The sequence below is a fragment of the Pelodiscus sinensis genome, chromosome 1 (assembly GCF_052426305.1).
Source record: "Pelodiscus sinensis isolate ZL-2025 chromosome 1, ASM5242630v1, whole genome shotgun sequence".
Lineage (NCBI taxonomy): Eukaryota > Metazoa > Chordata > Testudines > Trionychidae > Pelodiscus > Pelodiscus sinensis.
Window position 1 is genome coordinate 11290430 of NC_143052.1, and position 21789 is coordinate 11312218.

At 44.8% G+C, this 21789-nt stretch overlaps 1 protein-coding gene across 4 annotated transcripts in view; it reads right to left on the reverse strand.

Annotated features, from left to right (window-relative positions):
* SFMBT2 (Scm like with four mbt domains 2) overlaps window positions 1-21789 on the reverse strand; it is a 215600-nt gene that overhangs the window by 189746 nt on the left and 4065 nt on the right. Inside the window, exon 1 of one of the 4 annotated variants that reach the window (XM_075925989.2) lies at window positions 6040-6117. The exons of 2 other annotated variants lie outside the window; for them this stretch is intronic. The gene's annotated coding sequence lies outside the window, so the exon portion shown is untranslated. Of the gene's footprint in view, window positions 1-3163; window positions 3354-6039; window positions 6118-21789 lie in introns of those variants that run through there. One more of the 4 variants, XM_075925988.2, reaches the window with a different exon arrangement.

A 21789-nucleotide genomic window follows, 5' to 3' on the forward strand; every position in this document is an offset into this window, starting at 1 on the left:
ACTAGTGGAATCTGACAACCCGGCACGTGAGCAATGGTAAGCAAAATGTCTTGTGGACCACACACAGAATGAAGGGCCGCAGGTTGCCCACCACTGACCTACCGGCTCCAATCAAGAGCAACGATTCAATGCACTCTATATAATGGTACTAAAAAAAAAGCATAGTACCTTCCCTAACGCTCTACAGTCTAGACAGATAAGACAAACCAGGTATTGCCTACACAGTAACTAATAGGTATGTTAATATGCATATTAATGGCTAACCATGTAACCACTGAACATTTCAGCAGTTACATGGTTACAAGCGGGGAGGCAGCCAGCTCCCCGGGAGCCAATGCGTGCCAGAAACTGGCTTTTAAACCGGCTCCCCACATGTACGAGCTCCTGCCTGCCACCCTGTGCTGCTGCCGCTGGGTACATCTACACTGCAAGTTTCTTTCGGAATAAACTTTTCTGGAAGATATTTTCCAGAAAAGCTTATTTCGAAATAGCACATCCACATTAGCACATCCCTGTAGTGTGGACACTCTAATGTGGATGCACTATCTCGACTTAGAGCCCCAGGAGGCACTAGGGAGGAATAACTTTAGAATGGCCCGGATGAGAAGCTATTCCAACATAGCAGCAGTGGAACATCTACACACTCCCTCTTCCGAAATAGCTTTTTCAGAAAGGGACTTATTCCTGGAGTAATGAGCTTTACCGCCGTCAGAAAAAGCCATCTGTTATTTCGACTTTCTGTCGAAATAACGCAATTGCTGTGTGGACGGTTCTTCCAGAATAACAGACATTAATCCTGAAAAACGGTGCCGTATAGACACACCCTTTGAAGCAGAGACAGCAGCATGGGGTGGCAGCTGGCTCCCCGGGAGCCAGACCAGGAGCTACGTGTAACTATTTGGGCAACCAGTATCGATTACCTGTTTAAACAGTTACACTCTTACATCCCTAGTAATTAGACAACTGTGGATGGGCCATGCTAGCTGACTTGGGCTGAGTGTCTAGGCTCCCAGAGTTGAGGCTGCAACTCAGAAGTCTACAAGCAATGAAACAGTCTTGCAGACCGAGCCCCGCAAGCCCAAAGTGAGAGGCACGGGACAGCCACAGGTTTTGCTGCATAGATATACCTACGAAAGGCTTAAATGGGTAAAATAGGCACAGAAACTTGCCCGATGTCACACCGTGGGTCAGAATTCAGATTGCCCTAGTCCAGTGCCTATATACGGCCCAAACAGCCTCACTATGATTGCTGTTGTTATTAGTTTACTCGCAGATTTGCCTGACGTTGCTCTGGTCCATAATTCAGGAACTCCATCAAGTGTATTTTGTTTCTTCATCCTGATAAACTCTTACCATTTGCTATGTTTTAACAAAAAAGGGTTATAGTCAATTTGGTTTCCAATAACATTTTCTTCTCTTTTTCAAACCTTAAGCATTGATTTAGCTGTCAAAGCACTGCTCCAAATTTCTCCGCTTGATCTCTTTTCTGTAAGGTTTATTTAGAAGCAAAAAAGAGCTAGATAGATTCACGGAGGTTAGATCCATCAATGGCTATTAGCCAGGAGGGGTAGGAATGGTGTCCCTAGCCTCTGTTTGTCTGGAAATGGATGACAGGGGAGGGATCACGTGAGGATTACCTGTTGTGTTCCCTCCTTTTGGGGCATCTAGTATTGGCCACTGTCAGCAGACAGGATACTGAGCTGGATGGACCTTTGGTCTGAGTTTGACCCAGTATGGCCGTTCTTATGTTCTCATGTTCTAAGCAATCCTATTTCAGGTTCGTCCTATTTTTCTGGCTCATCTTGGTTCAGTCTCTTTCTACATTCTCTCCGTTAAGCAAATTTTGAGAACTCTACGTGTTTTAGTGAGCCTGTCGTATTTCTGTTTGTTTTTATGAGAAGCCATCCCATTGCAGGCACATCCCTTTTTCCTGGCACAACCAAACCCTTGTTTCAAGTTATGATAAAAGGAAACTGTATACTGAATTTGGCGGTCCTCGCTCTTACCGTTTAGGAGGAGTCCCTGATCAAACAGATAGACAAACTCTCTAAAATATATAGCAGATTAACACTTGCTATTTTTCCAGCTCACAAGATCCTGGACGAAAGAGATAAAAAACCAGGAGCCCTGCCCTGAAGGAGTTTACAATTTAAAGCCCTGATCCTGCAAAGTGACATGCACTGTCAGGATCCCCAAATGCTTGCAAAATCCGTCTTGTATTAATATGGTCCTGCCATTACCAGAGATTCAATTAAAAGGGAGATTCCCCTCCAAGGAGTGGGGTCTGCATCAGATAGGTAATGAAACTGCTAATAGCTGCTGAGCTAGCCTGTTCCATCTCCCCACTTAGAGGGCCCACTGTGGGACCTGTGGTTTAGGAAATAAGGAATACTGCGGTGGAGGTGACTAGCTGTCCCCTGCCCCATGGGGAGGCAGAAACCCACAAGTGAAAGACATGGTCAGACCCACAGGATTTAATTAGAGTCTGACCATCCCCAGATCTGTCAGCGTTCCCAGCTCTCGCAATCCTTGGCTTTATGATGCATGCCCCAGCTCCTGGACCAAAGTGAATAAGTGAAAATCTCAGCTTTCATTTAAAGAAAAAGAAAAGTTGCAGAGAAAATGTGATTCCGGAACCCTATAAAAATTCAAATCCCAGAAGGGAAAGAAAAGAAAACATACAACAGATTTTTTAAAACTCAAATTTTTAAGCCAATCTGGTGATTTTGGAGGGTCTCATGCCTCATTTTTGGACAGTGCTGTTAGCAATACTGATTCTTCTACAGTTCTGAGTCAATGAGATGCTTCCCTTACTAGCAAACACCCACCCATGATTACTTTGGCAGCTAATCCCATTCACAGGCACCAAAAGAAATCTAATAAAAAAATTCTTGGTTGTTTCTTCCTAATGAAGACCCACCACTGCACTTCTGTCTGTAACTTCCTGCGTTGTGATCTCTATCGATATTGTCTCTCTGCATCAAACAGAACAACCTCTAGTGTTCAGCCATTTTAAATTCCTCCTCTCTTGTCAGCTCCAGCTTTTTTATAATCCGTATAGAGTAGGATTTTCCTCTCAAATATCCCCAACACAACTTCTCTCACACCAGGTCCCCCTCAGACCTTTGGTGACCCCCGCCCTTGATCCTTGAAAAGTATTTACCTCAGAAATGCAGGGCTGAGGTCACAGAAAGAGCCCTACAGCATGGCAAGCTTCCTGCAAGAATCGTCCCTGTGGGACGTTGTCACCCCACTGTACCCCTTAAATGGGCCTGGGGCAGCTTGCGAGGCCCCGTACACAGTGACTTCACAAGAACCTGGTTACCCTAGCAACAGAAAGGGACCATAGAGGGGATAGAACCAGCATCCCCAATAAAATCTTAGTGCAGGGGGGACCCCAGCCAATGTTGAAATTCTAAGCCAGCTTTGCTCCTGGCATAGAGGGCTGATGGGGGACATGCCTGGAGAGGTAGAGAGTGAATCGGGGATGGATCAGAGGCCTGGACAGAGCACACAGCCTAATGGCTGTTCTCTGAGTTGAGGGGTAGAGAAAATGGTACATACATTACAGGGAGCGCAAAGGCAACATAAGGCCACCTTTTCAACTCTCCTTGCTACACCCATCTTTGCCTCAAATGTGCGAGCCAAGTAATTTGAGGTTCAAATGCTTGGATTTTTAATCCCAGAATGTTTTTTGGGAGCAGGGAGGGAAATGGTACCACCTACCATGCAGAAAACAAAATTGGATCCACCAAACTTCATTGGGGAAGATGGATGTAATTCAGGTCTAAGCCCATATCTTATGCTGCGATGTATAGTTTGCAACATTTACATGTAAGCTTGACTGCCTTTAAATATTCTGAAGTCCCTGTGACAAAGCTTCATTTCAAAGAACATAAGAACATAAGAACAGCCATACTAGGTCAGACCAACAGTCCATCCAGCCCAGTATCCTGTCTGCCACCAGTGGCTAATATGAGGTGCCCCAGAGGGAGGCAAATTTTATTACATTATGGTCACTATTTACAAGCAGTCCAATTATATTTACCTCTTGAACCAGATCCTGCACTCCACTTAGGACTAAATCAAGAATTGCCTCTGCCCTTGTGGGTTCCAGAACGAGCTGCTCCAAGAAGCAGTCATTTAAGGTATCAAGAAATTTTATCTCTGCATCCCGTCCTGAGGTGACGTGTACCCAGTCAATATGGGGATAGTTGAAATCCTCCACTATTATTGAGTTTTTTATTTTGATAGCCTCTCTAATCTCCTTTAGCATTTTATAGTCACTATCACTGTCCTGATCAGGTGGTCAATAATATATCTCTACTGCTATATTCTCATTACTGGAGCATGGAATTACTATCCATAGAGTTTCTGTGGAACATTTTGGCTCATTTACGATTTTTACTTCATTTGATTCTACATTTTCACTTATAGTGCCACTCCCCCACCTATATATTGTTCTATCCTTCCAATATATTTTGTACCCTAGTATGACTATGTCTCATTGATTGTCCTCATTCCATCAAGTTTCTGTGATGCCTATTATATCAATATCCTCCTTTAAAACTAGGCACTCTAGTTCACGCATTTTATTATTTAGACTTCTAGCATTTGTGTATAAGCACTTTAAAAATTTGTCACTATTTATCTGTCTGCCATTTCCTGATGTATTAGACTTTTTATTTGATTGTCTCATCTGCTCCGACCCATACTTCCATCCTCTCCTCCTGACTAGAACATAGAACATCTCTATTAATAGACCCTCCCCTTAGAGATGTGTCTGTCTGATCCATGTGCTCCTCCGCACTCATCAGCTTTTCCCCAGCCCTTAGTTTAAAAACTGCTCTACAATCTTTTTAATGTTAAGTGCCAGCAGTCTGGTTCCACTTTGGTTTAGGTGGAGTCCATCCTTCCTTTATAGGTTACCCCTCTCCCAAAAGTGTCCCCAGTTCCTAATAAATCTAAATCCCTCCTCTCTACACCATCATTTCATCCATGCATTGAAACTCTGAAGCTCTGCCTGCCTACCTGACCCTGCACGTGGAACTGGAAGCATTTCAAAGAACGCTACCAAAGAGATCTTGGATTTCAATCTCCTTCCTAGCAGCCTAAATTTGGCCTCCAGAACCTCTCTCCTACTCTTCCCTATGTCATTGGTACCTACATGTACCATGACCACCAGCTCCTCCCCAGCACTACACATAAGTCTATCTAGATGTCGAGAGAGCCGCAGCCTTCGGACCAGGCAGGGAAGTCACCATACGGTTCTCCCACTCATTGCAAACCCAACTCTCTATGTTTCTAATGATCGAATCCCCCATTACTAATACCTGGCTTTTCCTAACGACTGGAGTTCCCTCCCCCGGAGATGTATCCTCAGTGCAAGAGGATACCATAACATCCTCTGGAAGGAGGATCCCAATTATGGGGTCATTTCCCTCTGCTCCAGTTGACTGTTCTCCTTCCCTGAGCCTTTCTTCCTCCTTAACAGCACAGGGACTGTCTGATGGGACGTGGGACAATTCTACAATGTCCTGGAAAGGCTCATCTATGTACCTTTCAGCCTCCCTTAGCTCCTCCAATTCAGCCACCCTGGCTTCCAAGGCCCGTACATGGTCTCTGAGGGCCACGAGCTCCTTACACCGAATGCACACATACACCACCCGTCCATAGGGCAAGTAATCATATATGCTACATTGGGTGCAATAAACAGGATAGCCCCCACTCTGCTGCTGGGCTTCTGCCTGCATTTGTTCCTGCAGCTAATTAGGTTATTGATAGGGTTTTTATTTAAATCAGGTCGTTTTGGTTTTAGTATAGTTCAAAAGTTTAAAAGAATGGCAAGTATGCCTTGCACCCTTACAACTTCCTTTCGAAACACCCTCACCCTGTTAGCTACCCCTGTTCGCAAAGCGATAAAGAAAACGACACTGGGCTAGTTGGCCAAACACTGAACTGGGAAATAAAGTGTGGCAGCCGTCGAAGGGTTAACGAGGCAGACCAGGCCATCCAGCAGAGTAGGACCTGCAGACATACCTTTTTATATACCTTTGTAGAGCTGGTCAGGTCACGCCAGCTGACTCGCTCTGCTGCCACTCTAGAATACATCTTTCTGTGACATCACAGCTACCACTGACCTCACTCCTCTATTCCACTAGCCTGGAGGGACTCCATACTACACACGGCAGGGTTTTTTAGCCATAGGCACGATGGGGACAGCTGTGGTTGAGCAGTCTAAGCACACTTGTGGAATAGGGTTTAAATCCTGACTGTACCACTGTGTGCCTCAGTTTCCTCATCTGTAGCATGGGGATAATGGTATTCTCCCCCATTTTTATGAAGCCATTCAGCATCAACAAAGGGAAAGGGATGGGAGTGCAAAGTAGTTACCCTGAAAGATTTTATGTCCCAAAAAGAGTACAAGTTGTATAAATTAAACCTCCCTGGTGGCTGTGATGAGATGGAGAATACTGGGGTTTGACAGCAGGACAGGAACGGCTCTGAACACTCTTGGGTAGTGTCACAGGATAAGTTGGCCCGTTCACAGTGGGCAGAGGCTCAGCCCCAGCTGTACCAGCTTTAGAGCCCAAGGATTACATGACAGGGGCAGACTTCGACTAGGAACAAGCCTGCCGGAGCCTCCTGCATGGGAGGGAATTTTTAGGAGAGCTTGTCACGTTACTGGAGTTTAAAGGGAGCAGCCAGATCGTTGCTGCGCCCACGGGGGAGTGTTTGCCCCAAAGTCTGTACAAAGGGGGCCGTACGAGGTGTCAAATGAAAGCTTATGTTCTACTGATTCTATGTATTTGTGTGATCAGGGGCACGTGGGCGGATGCATGGCATGTACGCTGCCGAGTCAGCCAGTCCACTGCCGATGGCGCGCAGCCTGGGGCCACCCGGGGCGGGCTGTGCCTGGCTGTGCAGGGCCCTGCGGCCGTGGGGGGAAGGACGCTACTGGCCGACGCTGCGGGGGTTAACACAGCCCCACCCCGAGCAGCTGCTACAGCCTGCCGGGAGCGGGCGCCCCCCATAGGTTGGCACCCTGGGCAGCTGCCTGGCTAGCCCACCCCTTAGTTCGGCCCCGTGTGTGATATCTGTATATGGAGTTATGAGTATGGACTCTGTGCTGATAATGCGAGCGTTCTCTGCCTAAGACAGAGCAGTGAGCCTGAACTGCCTGCTATTAGGAAGTGACTATGCTAATTAGTGAGGCTCCAGGAAAAATGGCTCTCAAGGTGCCCAATGCACACCTGAGGAAAGCGTCTGGAACGTGCAAACCAGCCAATATCATGGCTGCTGACATGGGACACAGGGGTTGCTCACGTGGCGATGTGACCTGCTCCAGCTTGGAAGATACCAGGGATGGATATAAAATAATAAAATCATAGAATATTAGGACTGGAAGGGACCTCAAGAGGTCATCAAGTCCAGTCCCCTGCCCCCATGGAAGGCCTAAATACTGTCTAGATGATCCCTGATAGACATTTATCTAACCTAATCTTAAATATCTCCAGAGATGGGGATTCCACAACCTCCCTGGGCAATTTATTCCAGTGTTTGACTACCCTGACAGTTAGGAACTTTTTCCTAATGTCCAACCTAAACCTCCCTTGCTGCAGTTTAAGCCCATTGCTTCTTGTTCTATCCTCAGAGGCCAAGATGAACAAGTTTTCTCCCTCCTCCTTATGACACCCTTTTAGATACCTGAAAACTGCTATCATGTCCCCCCCTCAATCTTCTCTTTTCTAAACTAAACAAATCCAATTCTTTCAGCCTTCCTTCATAGGTCATGTTCTCTAGACCTTTAATCATTCTTGGTGCTGTTCTCTGAACCCTTTCCAATTTCTCCACATCCTTCTTGAAATGCGGTGCCCAGAACTGGATACTATACTCCAAGGGTATGTCTACACTAGCCCCCTGGTTCGAACTAGGGAGGCTAATGTAGGCGTTCGAAGTTGCAAATGAAGCCCGGGATTTAAATATCCCGGGCTTTATTTGCATCTTCCCATCCGTGCGTCATTTTTAAATCCCCTTAGTCCGAACTAATTGCCCACGGCTACATGCTGCAATCAAATGTTAACTTGAACTAAGGACTTAGCTCGAGTTAACGTTGGACTGCCGCGTGTAGCCGCAGGCAGTTAGTTCGGACTAAGGAGATTTAAAAATGGCGCCCGGACGGGAAGATGCAAATAAAGCCTGGGATATTTAAATCCCGGGCTTCATTTGCAACTTCGAACGCCTACATTAGCCTCCCTAGTTCGAACCAGGGGGCTAGTGTAGACATACCCGAACTGAGGCCTAACTAGCGCAGAGTAGAGCAGAAGAATGACTTCTCATTCCTGACTCACAACACACCTATTAATGCATCTCAGAATCATATGCCATGAGGCAAACTCCATCTTGTCTTCAATTCTGCTCCTGATTCCAGATGCAGCCTTGCGAGGAACAGCGAGCCGGGAAGAATCGCTGGCCCATCCTGACACAGGATGTATACCAGAGACTTTTTAGATAGCAGTTTATAACATCTCTGCTGAGAGCCTGCATCCAGGACTTGGTGATCAATACATGTAATGTCTTCTCCTTAACAACCTTTCTCTCATGCTTTTCTTTCTTTTATTAATAAAAGTTTAGATTTTAGATTCTAAAGGACTGGCCAACCGTGCTCTTGTGGGTAAGATCCAAAGTGTAAATTGATTGGGGATTTGTGGCTGGTTCTTTGGGACCAGAAAGACCCGTTCGGGGTACGTGAGATTAGGTTCTACAACCCCTCATCTGTGTGCAGGCCCGGGGCTGATTGTGGCACAGGGAGAACTGGGGTGTCAGAGGAGTTTTGCTTGTGAGGCTTCCTGCTGGCCGGACTGGCAGCTGAAGCACTCGGTGTGACTGGTTTGTGGCCTATTCATGACCGGTCTCCAATCAGGGGCTGTAAGGACCCTGAGTTTGAGCAATTCGCCCTGAGCGGACGCCCTCAGCAGTGCCCAGACCCGGCCTGGTCTGTCACAGAGCTAGAGACAGGAGTCCAGCAGCATGGCTCAGAAAGAATCAATGCCACACTCCAGTTACAGATGCTTGCCTCTGGGAATCAACTTGATTAAACCAAAAGCCTCAGCAAGATACCATAATAATACCTAACTTCCCCCTCCACCGGCTTGTGTAAAGGGACCAGTGTTCCCTTTGCAGTTTCCAAGTGAATGTCTCCACTGCACACTGAGCCCAGATTCTGATTCAGGGTTAAGCCCCACCTCTGTGCACAAACAAATCAGACCAACTTGGGTCAGCAAGCACCCAGATCCCAGGTCGGAGGGTAGCTCAGAGTTTGAGTCTTGCTGTAGATCGGCCACAGACCTCAGTCTGCCCAATATGGACACGTTAGTACAGCTGTGAGCCCGGGGTCCAGCGATTGTAAGTGCGGGTTTAAAATGCAGTAAAGATGCTCAAGCACCAAGTCAGCAAGCCCAAGTCCCACACACCTGGGCTTAGAGTGCAGTGTAGACATACCCAGAATCTGGGCGTGATCCTTCTTTTAACCCCAATGCAGCAACCATGTATATATAAAAGGAAAGTCTTATCAAACATCCTCCCCACCTAGAATCCTAGAAGTGGAAGGGACCTCCAGAGGCCATCAAGTTCAATCCCCTGCCCTCACGGCAGGACCAAGCACCATCTAGATCAGCGGTAACCACCGGGCTATGGCCCACTGCCAAACTGCAGACTGCTTGTTGCCAGGCCGTGGTGGCTCTGGGGGCCGGGGCTGGGGTACTCCTCTCCCGCCGTGGCTGTTGGGAGAGGCTTGTCCTGCCCTGCCTCTCAGCCAACCAGCTCCAAGCAGGGACGGAGTCTCTTCCCAGCCTCGGAAGAACGCTTTGCTGTGCTGTGGGAGGGTTGCGCAAAGCCCGGCATGGCAGCTTTACAGCAGCCACGACCCAGGTGGCAGCGCTCAGCTGGCAGCTGAGAGGCAGCACAGGGCTACATTGGGGGGGTGGGGCAGGAACTGGGGGCTTCAGGAGCAGGGCTAGAGCTGGGGGGGCTTGTGATGGGGGGTTCTAAGAAGTGGGGGACTGAAACGGAGCACTGGGGGTGGAGTTATTAGTGGGGGGGCCTTTGGGGGCAGGGTTGGCACTGGGGGTTTTTGGGGAAGGGGCCAATATTGGGTACTGGGGGCTGGGGTTTTTGGCGGACCAGTAACATTTTCTTTGCATTTTCATATTTGCATACTGAATATGCAGATAACATGTTACCAGTCTGCCAAATGCTTGTGAATGGGTTTGCCGATCCCTGGTATAAAAAAGGTTGAGAACCACTGGTTTAGATCCTCCTTGACAGATGTTTATCTAACCTGCTCTTAAATATCTCTTCAGCATTTCTGTCAAAGGTTCTGCAAGCAGAGCCCTTCCACAACTGTTCTCGCTTATATCCGGCGACTGTTTCCTTGCAACAGTGAACACGCTGCAAGATTTTATTAAGGGCAAGGAACGACTTTGAAAGTGCAGTGGGGACCTTCCACCCCATATCTAAACTCCCCGTTCCCTGCCCCTTGACCAAACTACCCAGAGCACCGGGGCTGGCAGGGCAGTGTACTGAGTGGGGGAACTGGGACAGAAATGGGGGTCGGGGGTTATCTGCACCTGCGCCCCACTCTGCCCCAGAGTTGGACTGGCTCCTCCCAGTAAGGCCATCCCAACCCCACTCCTTGGCAGGAACTCTAGCCCTAAGTTAAGTGTCTATCTCTGCTGAGGATTCACAGCCACAAACCCTCTCCTGGAGTTAGGTGCCCAAGCCAGATCAATCTTTGCTCACAAAACAGCGGGGAGGAAGAAGGGCTGCGTACCCCATTTCCACTTAGTAGCCCAGTGCTTGGCACATTCACCTACAATTTCGGAGACCCTAGTTCAAATTCCTACTCTTCCTGATTTAGAGCAGACGCTTGACCCCAGCTTTCCTAACTCCTAGGAGAGTGGCCTAACTCCTGGGCTACATAGGATCCACAGGAGGGTCACTTCCAGTCACTCCTGTTAAAATGGTTTATCGCCTATGAATATGTAAAATTCCCTGGATTAGCAAAATAATGACTCTACAGCCTGGTAGCTAATCCACCCACCCGGGGGTACCTAGGCTACTGTCCTGGCTCCAATTAAAATGTATTTATACCAAGTAGAGCAGCTTCAGCAGGAGAGACTGAGCAAGATTTCAGAGTGGAATTGAGTGCCAAGGGGATTTAGGCACTTACAGGGTTAGGCAGCAGTTGCGCAGGATTGCTGGGGATCTAAATTTTGGATATAGGCACATGTCCACACAGCACCCAGGATCCGGCCGTGGTGAGTCTCAGAGCCTGGCGCTACAGACGCAGGCGCACAGTAGGGTGCTAAAAACAGCCAAGTAGACATTTGGGCTCGGGCTGCAGCTCAGCTTTGGAGGCCATTCCCCTAGGCTACCTGTTCTGGGACCCCATTTTAATTGGGTTGCCAGGCTGGCTTAGACGTGCTAGGGCCCAGGACCTACCACCAGGGGCCCAAGCTAAAGCCTGAGGGTTTCCACTCGGGTTACAGACCAGCGTCCTGAGACAGTCTGGCTCAGGCTTTCGCCCCTCCAACCAGGGTGGCAGGTTTCAAGAGGGCTCAGGCTTCAGTCCCCATCCTGAGGTGATGTAATAATTGTGGCTGTCAGCAGGGGGTCACACAACAATGACGTTTGAGATCCCCTGCCCTAGGCCTGGGCCTGAAAGTCTACACATTCTTTTCATTACCACCGCATCAGCCCAAGTCTGTAACTGCGGGCTCCGAGACTCACTGCTGCGGAACCCCACTTGTTCGCAGAAAAACACCCAGAATAGTTAAAGAAATCGTTTAACCAGTTAACCATCTCCAGCAGGGGCTGCTCTAGCCCCGATGTTTGGCCCCACTGCCCACCACCGCCAGAGTGCTGTTGGCTGGGCTGCTGTGGGGTGGGGCTCCAGTGAACCAGTTAGCATGCTGGTCAGGCATATGGCTTCCCAGTTAAACTTTAACATCCCTAGCACAGAGGTGCCCTACCTCCCCCTTGTGAGAATCTAGCCCTAAGGGTTTTGCTGAACGGGGTGGGATTATCCGGTGCTTAATGCACTATAGTATTTTTCTTCCTCAGGAAGAAAAGCACTATCAGGCTCCAAAGATCTTGTAATTTAAGCAGTACAGGAAGCAAACAAATACAGAGGGAAAAAAACCACAGGATTTTCTTCATGAGGTAAAGGAACACAAGAGTTATAGCAACAGGATCACATGGGTGCTTCGAATCCACACTAGTGTTTTGAATGGAGTTGAAAAACATCAATGAAAAAGCCTTGTTAATGTAACACACACAGCTGTTTATCAGACCCAAAACATCTTATTTGGCATCAGTCACATTGACTGAAGTCAACCATACCCTCTGAACAGGGCTGATTAGTTAAATGCTAGGCATCACCAAAGGGAACACAAAACGCTGGTTTTGTGCCTCTAATACAGAGACCAACCAGAACTGCTTAATCAGCCAAAACTTCTATTGATCAGGATAATTAATTTTGGCTTTTATATTGTTGAATTTCTCTGTAATCAGAGAGGCTTTCCAAAAAGAGAAGTAAATTAATGGCAGATGTTTCCTGGATTCTAGATCGTTAATATTTTTTAGGAAGATCACATTCTGGGTCTTGGCAGTGCCCATTCAGTTGATTTTACTCTTTCCAGCTGATCAGCATTTCTCTGCTCCCACAACTCTTAGACACTTCTCCTAACTTTACATTTGTGAATAGTCCCATTGTCTGCAAGGGACTATACATGGGAAGAAGCATCAAGATCTTGTCCCTTGTCATAGTTGCCGTTATTTGCTACTATGCCTCCAAACAATACAAAGGCAAGTAAAAAAGCATTTCTAAAAGCAAGTGTAGTTTGTGGTGTACATGCTGGCTATTCAGAATCGATATTTACTGTACATTTTAGTTCCACCCCTTTCCTCTCACAGAAAACAAATTGGATTCCATTTCATTCTGCAAATGGCCTCTAAAGATGTAATATTGGAACAGCCAAACTACTCCAGATCATGCAAAATTAATGTGGCATCATACCCTGCATACTCACATATTGTGGACTCAACACTAGCATCTGCCTGGCCGACATTCAGGAAGCAGCATTCCCAAATGCTGTCCCCTTCAATTAAGAATTAAATTGTTAACTCATCAAAACACTTTCCTGGATGAAAAAAATTAAATAGCACTTTCATCTACACGGGTTATTGTCTGGGATATTTTAATGCTTTGAGGGAAATTATTGCTAGTCTTTTTGCACTGAAACAAACTGAAGCTGGATTCACAGCCTAGAAGAGTCAAGATGGTCTTGTCTGACCTCCTGCATTAACCAAGCCAGAGAATTTTACCCAGTGATTTCCACTGCAGGAAATTCTTCTTCCCTGCTGAGTAAATATACGCTATTAAAACCAATAACATGTGGTTGAACTAGATCTTACAACTTTTACTCATGTTCTTTTTCCTTCCCTATGCCAGTCGCTCCATTGATACTATTGGGATTAATCATGTGACAAAAGATTACTGTCTGAGTAAGGACTGCAAGGATGGGGCTCTTGGCTCATTCTTAGGCTATGTCTAGACTGCAAGCCTCTTTCGAAAGAGGCTCTTTCGAAAGATACTTTCGAAAGAGCCTCTTTCGAAAGAGAGCGTCTAGACTGCACGCGGAACTTTCGAAAGAGCAAGCCGCTTTTTCGAAAGAAAGCACCCAGTGAGTCTGGATGCTCTCTTTCGAAGAAGCCCTATTTACATTCAAGAACGCCTTCTTTCGAAAGAAGCACTTTCGAAAGAAGGCGTTCTTCCTCGTGCAATGAGGTTTACCGCCGTCGAAAGAAAAGCCGCGTTCTTTCGATTTAATTTTGAAAGAACGCGGCTGCAGTCTAGACGCAGGTGAAGTTTTTTCGGAAAAAGGCTACTTTTCCCGAAAAAACCCCTGAGTCTGGACACAGCCTTAGTGGCTTCAAATTCAGTCTAATATCTTTTTTTACTGTTTAATTGAATAGATTTCATTTTTATTAATACAAATAGGGGATAAGTATAAATGCACTCTTCAGAATGGTCCTTGAAGGGATATTTTGTTTACATCCTAAATCTGGGTTTGGCAAAAGAAATATTTGTGACTGTTTTAGATATCAGTGAAAGAGTCTTTTGTTTGCATGTCTACATTCTCCTGCAGGGGATGTCTGAACCAGCGCTAGCCCATTTGGGGCTTTAAGCAGAAATATTTGTTCACACACACACACACACACAATAAAAATAATAGTAAGTAATTGGGGCAGAGAAGAGACTTAGGCCACACAGAGCTCTAACTAGTTGTTTAATCATCTTATGCCTCACTCCAGCTCTACGGTCTGCCACCCAAACACCTATAACATTCAACCAGTAATACATAGGACCTGGAAAATGAAATTGACGACAAATCTTCTGCAGCGAAAAGTGAAATTGACTAGACTATTTGCATTGCCCAAGTTGAGTAAAGTGCTAAGAGTCAACACACAGTCTTAAGTGCAGAAACTTGAGGGAGATATTTAAAATAATTAAATAATAATGTACAGAATTTTACCCTGAGAAATGCTACAATACATCACAGCAATGGATCATGTACTACAGAAGTTGCCAATATCAGTAAGATGCAGCATTTAGGCCCTAGCTACATCAGTGTCAGTTTTTGTTTTAAAGGGTAACACGAATAACAAACACTGTATTTTTAAAAATGGCTCTGACACACGCATCCCCATCTCTTCCCTTCATCGAGAACACAGCTTTTGAGATCACCTTCCCTGTCTGTCATTTTTGACAATCTCCACTGTTTGAATCCCTCCCCATCTCCCTCCTTCTCCACTACATCAAGTTGCAGATGCTTATCCTCCTCTTCAAACCCTGCCTTTGTCATTTCTCACGTCCTCCCCAATGCACTGCCACACCGGCAATGCCAGCCTCAATGTCTCATTCATCTGCCTCTCTTACTAATATTTTTGAACACCAGTCTGCACCTGCCTTCCTCAGCTGGTATAAAGACCCTCTCTAATTTCAATTCCTGATTAACATTCACTTCTGCTGTGACACCTACATGAAATTAACCATCGGGACCTGACTGTCCCAAACAAGAGAATTTGCCAGACCAGGAGAGGTCTCCTGCTCCCAAACCCATCACCTGCTGCCCGCAGGTTGCCCCAGCAGGCATCCTGCCTCATGCTCCCCCACTCCCAACCTGGCTGGGCTGCTTGCCTAGCTGCTGCTGGCTTCCTGGGCAGCAAAGGCTACCAGGTTGCTCAACTCCAGCCCCATGCTCCCAGGGGCTGCTGCAGTGTCCTGGCCCCATACTCCACAAAGCTGCTGGGGGACTCCAGCCCCATGCTGCTGCGGGACTCCAGACAAGCACCAGCCTGTGCTGCCGGCAGACTCTGGCCTGGCCCTGCACTTCCACAGGTTGCTGGAGGCTGCCGCAGGGCTCCAGTCCCAGCCTTGAGCTGTCTCCAGCCAGGCTGCCGACCCTATTGCCCTGGTCCAGCTGGCCCTCCTGCCCTTAGGCTCCCAGGCTCTCTGGTCCAGGAGCATCCCAGGAGCATTGGTCCTGATGGATGACGGATGTTGCCGGAGCAGAAAGTGCCAGTTTTTGGAAGGACAACCTGTATATCATGTCATTCACTCATCTGCACTAACTAACCACATCATTCTAGTTATGTTACTTATTTTCCATCCTCGATCCCTCCCTCTCTGCTACAGCTTCCTTCTCAAAACACTGTGTGTAATGTTAGTTTGTAAGCTTTCAGGGCAAAGATCATGATTGCTTTCTGCTTACGGAGGTACCCAGCATAGTTTCAGGCTGACCAACTGAAAGATATAATACTAATGAGAGTTTTGATTACCTAGATACTCATGTAGCCTGTGAACATTTTATCCAAGTGCCCAAAGGTATTCCATTAACTAGGAACAAGTGAGACATGGGTGATAAAAGAAAAGATTAGAAGAGAAGGATATTGGCATTCGAGAGGAGCTGTTATTGAAAGATCCTGAGAATAGGATGGATGCAGAAGGTCATCAACGAGGAATTATATAGGAAGATACAGCCAAAAGAGAACCTACTGCAGAAGGTTATACAATAAAGTGACAGCTATTCAGGCACATCTGCAGAATGAACAATGAGCGAAAAGTTAAGACTCTGGTATCTGGCATAATGGATGGTCCAAATAGGAGAGGCAGACCCCCCAGAGAAGTAGATTGGTGCGGAGCTCATCTACAGAAACTAAACCACTCCACACTGGACAGGGAAAGATGGAAGGAAATTGTGAGGGAGGCATCGGACACCAACGGGCGCTGAGCCAATGGTTGTTGATGATGATGATGATCATGAAGACAAGGACCAGGATGTCTAAAACATTACTTTGAGTGCCAACGCTGCACTTAACACTATGCAAGCCGCAGAATGAAAACTGCCCAGGGTCTGAAGAGCCTGCAGTGTCACCAAATGAAGGAAGGAGATGGGAGGCTAAAATAAGGAATATCTTAGCTTTAGATTGATATTATCCTTTCAGTGGTATTGGACCTAGTGCTTAGTACTGATGCAGCGTGGGTAAAATGAGATTACTGTGTCATCGTTAATGCCTCCTCTTTTCATAGAATCACAGAATACTAGAACTGGAAGGGACCTCCAGAGGTCATCAAGTCCAATCCCCTGCATTCATTGCAGGACTAAATGCCTTCTAGGTCATCCTTGAGAGATGTTTATCTATCGTGCTCTTAAAGATCTCCACTGATGGAGATTCCACAACCTCCCTAAGCAATTTATTGCAGTGTTTAACCCCCCTGACAGTTAGGAAGTTTTTCTTAATGTCCAACCTAAATATCCCTTGCTGCAATTTAAGCCCATTGCTTCTTGACCTATCATCAGAGGTCAAGGAGAACAATTTTTATCCCTCCTCTTTGTAACATCCTTTTAGGTACTTTGCATCAAGCTTTAAAGAAGAAAAATATTATATGATTCCTCTGGAAATAGATATGTGAACAAAAGAATCCTCCTAATTTGCATTTTCCTCTATAGGAAGTGACTGAATGTAAAAGATACAGCTCAGTCCCCCACAAACTCGTGAAATCTCTGTCCTTTCAGTAGTTAGCAACATTGATCTGCTATGATGCAGAACTCTTCCTAGACTCAATTACATCTGATTAGATAACAATGGGTTGTTATTACTTTCTTCCTCCCCCATCTCTGCAGGCATTTTATTTTCATACAAAACACACAGATATCACTACTCTCTATCCTTTTGCAGGTGCTAACACAATATACAGTCAATAAAGGCTTGTAAAGTGACATGAAATACTATTGTCCTATGATTTTATTATTATTTATAGTACAGCAGTCATACATACTATTGGTACAATTTTAAGTAAGAGTACTTTAAAGGTTTAATAAATGATATTGTAATAAAAAGCTGTTAGTCTAACAGATCAATAGTTGCTTACAACCACAGCCTGCCTATATAACCATTTATAATGCCTTCTACAGATGTTCTTGCATTCACCTATAACACATTCCATTCATGCGTGCAATATGTTTATAACATCTATCATTTATAAATGTATTCTTAGTAATAAGTATGTTCATCGGTGGTTTATTTACTCTAGTATCAAATGTACCCACTACAAAACATTAAATGAATATTTTCTTGTTTATGACAAATTTGCCTCTAGACACCACGTGTTCCAATCTATTGAAATGCATTTTCTAATTTCATTTACTAAGTGTTCACACTGAGAATCCATCTTATCATAAAAGTTATTAGACCTACACTCTGATTAGCATAAGAAAGATTAGATTTGTTAGAACATTCACTCCACCTCCTTCAATACAGGGTACATGATCAATAAAGAAAGTCTCTTCAGACATGTCAAGTCTCACTCATTGGGAATGAGATTCACTCATTAGCATGCAATCTCACTCTTACACACATTCCTAAATGTACCTCATGCATTTAGAGTAAATATCTAAAGATTTTAAACATTTTTACTTAGGTGCTGAGAGAGAAAAGCATTGTGTGTAAAGCTGATCGCAAAACAGGTTGTGGAGAAGTTGGAAGAGGGGATACTAGTCCTCTTGCAAAATAGAAGTTCTTTTGCACAGCCATTGAGGTGCCCTTGGCATGATGAAAGGTTAAAAGCGGCAGCATTTGTGAACTTTGACAGTAGGGAATCCGTACTTTGGAATAGGCTGAGCACTTTGTACATGTGCTGATAGCTGCCAATAGACTCTCTCTTCCTGGGATAGTTATAACAGGTGTTTGTGAATTACCAGCTGATGCAGAAATCAGGTAGGTATGGTAAGAGACAGCCTTGCAGACTGACATGGATAACACTACTGAGCAATACAGGATGAACTCTGTTGTGCGAGCATGTCTGACCAGCATCAAAAGCCCTAGTGGTCTTCTTACATTCCCCTTACTCGAGGGTTGCCAGGCTTGGCTTAGTTTTACTCAGCTCAAATGCAGGAGAAGAGAACATTCAGTCTTGTTAAAAAAAATAAGACACCATTCAGACCAAGCCTCGGACTAGACAGAACACTGCTCTCTAATATCCAGCTGAAGCTGGCAAATCCGTGTTTCAAGTCTTAGCCACCAAAAGAAGTTATAAAAACAGCAAAGGGACCACTTGGCAATATAGCAAACCATATGAATAAAATGTGACATCAAATTAGATATTTAAAAAAATGTGGACTTTGAATCTTTTATCTATGCTTTGTTAGCTTCTAATTCATTATATTTAACATAATTATTTTATTTTTTACATTCATTGGATATATTTGGTTGATTTATTTTAATTATGTTATTTTAATTAATATAGTTTGCATTTATTTTAATGAGCTGTAAGTGTAATATGAGCAAGAATACACAAATCAAATAGTAGTACTGTAAGTTATTTCTCAAATGGATGATCACTATGACAAGGTGATATGCAAAACAAACATTTTTATATTGATAAAACACATTTTTCTTTTTTTGTTAGGTTTATATATAAAGTTTATTTTTTAATATTTCACTTGTCCTGTCCACTCACTCAACCAGAAGTTATTAATGCTTATTCCTCAGGGACTTCCAAACATCCAGATTTTTTGTTCTAACTAGCAAATAATTGTTTTTATTAAAATCCACTGATTTGCATTGAATTACGAATTCTCACGTGCCTTAAACTTTAGTATGAATCAGGATATTTAAGTGTTTCATATGCAATATTAAGCAGTGTTCATTTTACGACAAACTAGTAAATGCTAGTGGGATTAAAAACCTGGGCTATTGGATGTTACCAAAGAACAAAGAGGAGAATCTCTGTCTTAAGCAATGACCTAAAACACCACCTGGGAAGTCTCATTCTTTGGCCTTGAATCTCACTCTTGGAAGCTATAAATTGCACTTTTAAGGACAGCCAACTCTTGGCATCTCTGACTTATAACTAACTCCATCCCTGTTTGTTGGAGGAGGATCCCAAATCATTCACCTGAAACAGGGAAGGTTTCTCTAACTTATTATATTCAAAAGACAGAACTATGTAGCACTTTAAAAACTAACAAGATGGTTTATTAAGTGATGAGCTTTCGTGGGCCAGACCCATTCCTCAGATCAATATGTGGAAGAAAATCAGCACAACCATATTGTGCCGATTTTCTTCCACATATTGATCTGAGGAAGTGGGTCTGGCCCACAAAAGCTCATCACCTATTAAACCATCTTGTTAGTCTTTAAAGTGCTACATAGTTCTGTCTTTTGTTTCAGCTCAACCAGACTAACACGGCTGCATCTCTATCATTATTATAGAATCATAGAATCATAGGACTGGAAGGGACCTCAAGAGGTCATCGAGTCCAGCCCCCCGCCCTCAAGGCAGGACCGAGCTCCGTCTACACCATCCCTGACAGATGTCTATCTAACCTGTTCTTAAATATCTCCAGAGAGGGAGATTCCACCACCTCCCTTGGCAATTTATTCCAATATTTGACCACCCTGACAGTTAGGAATTTTTTCCTAATGTCCAATCTAAACCTCCCTTGCTGCACTTTAAGCCCATTACTCCTTGTCCTGTCCTCAGAAACCAAGAGGAACACATTTTCTCCTTCCTCCTTGTGACACCCTTTTAGATATTTGAAAACCGCTATCATGTCCCCCCTTAGTCTTCTTTTTTCCAAACTAAACAAGCCCAGTTCATGAAGCCTGGCTTCATAGGTCATGTTCTCTAGACCTTTAATCATTCTTGTCGCTCTTCTCTGTACCCTTTCCAATTTCTCCACTTCTTTCTTGAAATGTGGGGCCCAGAACTGGACACAGTACTCCAGCTGAGGCCTAACTAGTGCAGAGTAGAGCGGCAGAATGACTTCACGAGTTTTGCTTACAACACACCTGTTGATACAACCTAGAATCATATTTGCTTTTTTTGCAACAGCATCACACTGTTGACTCATATTCAACTTGTGGTCCACTATGACCTCTAGATCCCTTTCCGCCATGCTCCTTCCTAGACAGTCGCTTCCCATCTTGTATGTATGGAACTGATTGTTCCTTCCTAAGTGGAGCACTTTGCATTTCTCTTTATTAAACTTCATCCTGTTTACCTCTGACCATTTCTCTAACTTGCTAAGGTCATTTTGAATTATGTCCCTATCCTCCAAAGAAGTTGCAACCCCACCCAGTTTGGTATCATCTGCAAACTTAATAAGCGTACTCTCTATCCCAATATCTATGTCATTGATGAAGATATTGAACAGTATGGGTCCCAAAACAGACCCTTGCGGAACTCCACTTGTTATCCCTTTCCAGCAGGATTTAGCACTGTTAACAACAACTCTCTGACTACGGTTATCCAGCCAATTATGCACCCACCTTATCGTGGCCCTATCTAAGTTATATTTGCCTAGTTTATCAAGAAGAATATCATACGAGACCGTATCAAATGCCTTACTAAAGTCTAGGTATATGACATCCACTGCTTCTCCCTTATTCACAAGGCTCGTTATCCTATCAAAGAAAGCTATCAGATTAGTTTGGCATGACTTGTTCTTCACAAACCCATGCTGGTTATTCCCTATCACTGTATTACCTTCCAAGTGTTTGCATATGATTTCCTTAATTACCTGCTCCATTATCTTCCCTGGGACAGACGTTAAACTGACCGGTCTGTAGTTTCCTGGGTTGTTCTTATTTCCCTTTTTATAGATGGGCACAATATTTGCCCTTTTCCAGTGTTCTGGAATCTCCCCTGTCTGCCATGATTTTTCAAAGATCATAGCTAAAGGCTCAGATACCGCCTCTATCAGCTCCTTGAGTATCCTGGGATGAATTTCATCAGGACCTGGTGACTTGCTGACATCTAACTTTCCTAAGTGATTTTTAACTTGTTCTTTGTGTATCCTATCTTCTAAACTTACCCTCTCTCTGCTTGTATTCACTACATTAGGCAGACCTCCAGACTTCTCGGTGAAGACCGAAACAAAGAAGTCATTGAGCATCTCCGCCATTTCCAAGTTTCCTGTTACTGCTTCTCCCTCCTCACTGAGCAGTGGGCCTACCCTGTCCTTGGTCTTCCTCTTGCTTCTAATGTATTTATAAAAGGTCTTCTTGTTTCCCTTTATGCCTGTAGCTAGTTTGATCTCATTTTGTGCCTTTGCCTTTCTAATCTTGCCCCTACATTCCCGTGTTGCTTGCCTATATTCATCCTTTGTTATTTGTCCTAGTTTCCATTTTTTATAGGACTCCTTTTTTATTTTGAGATCA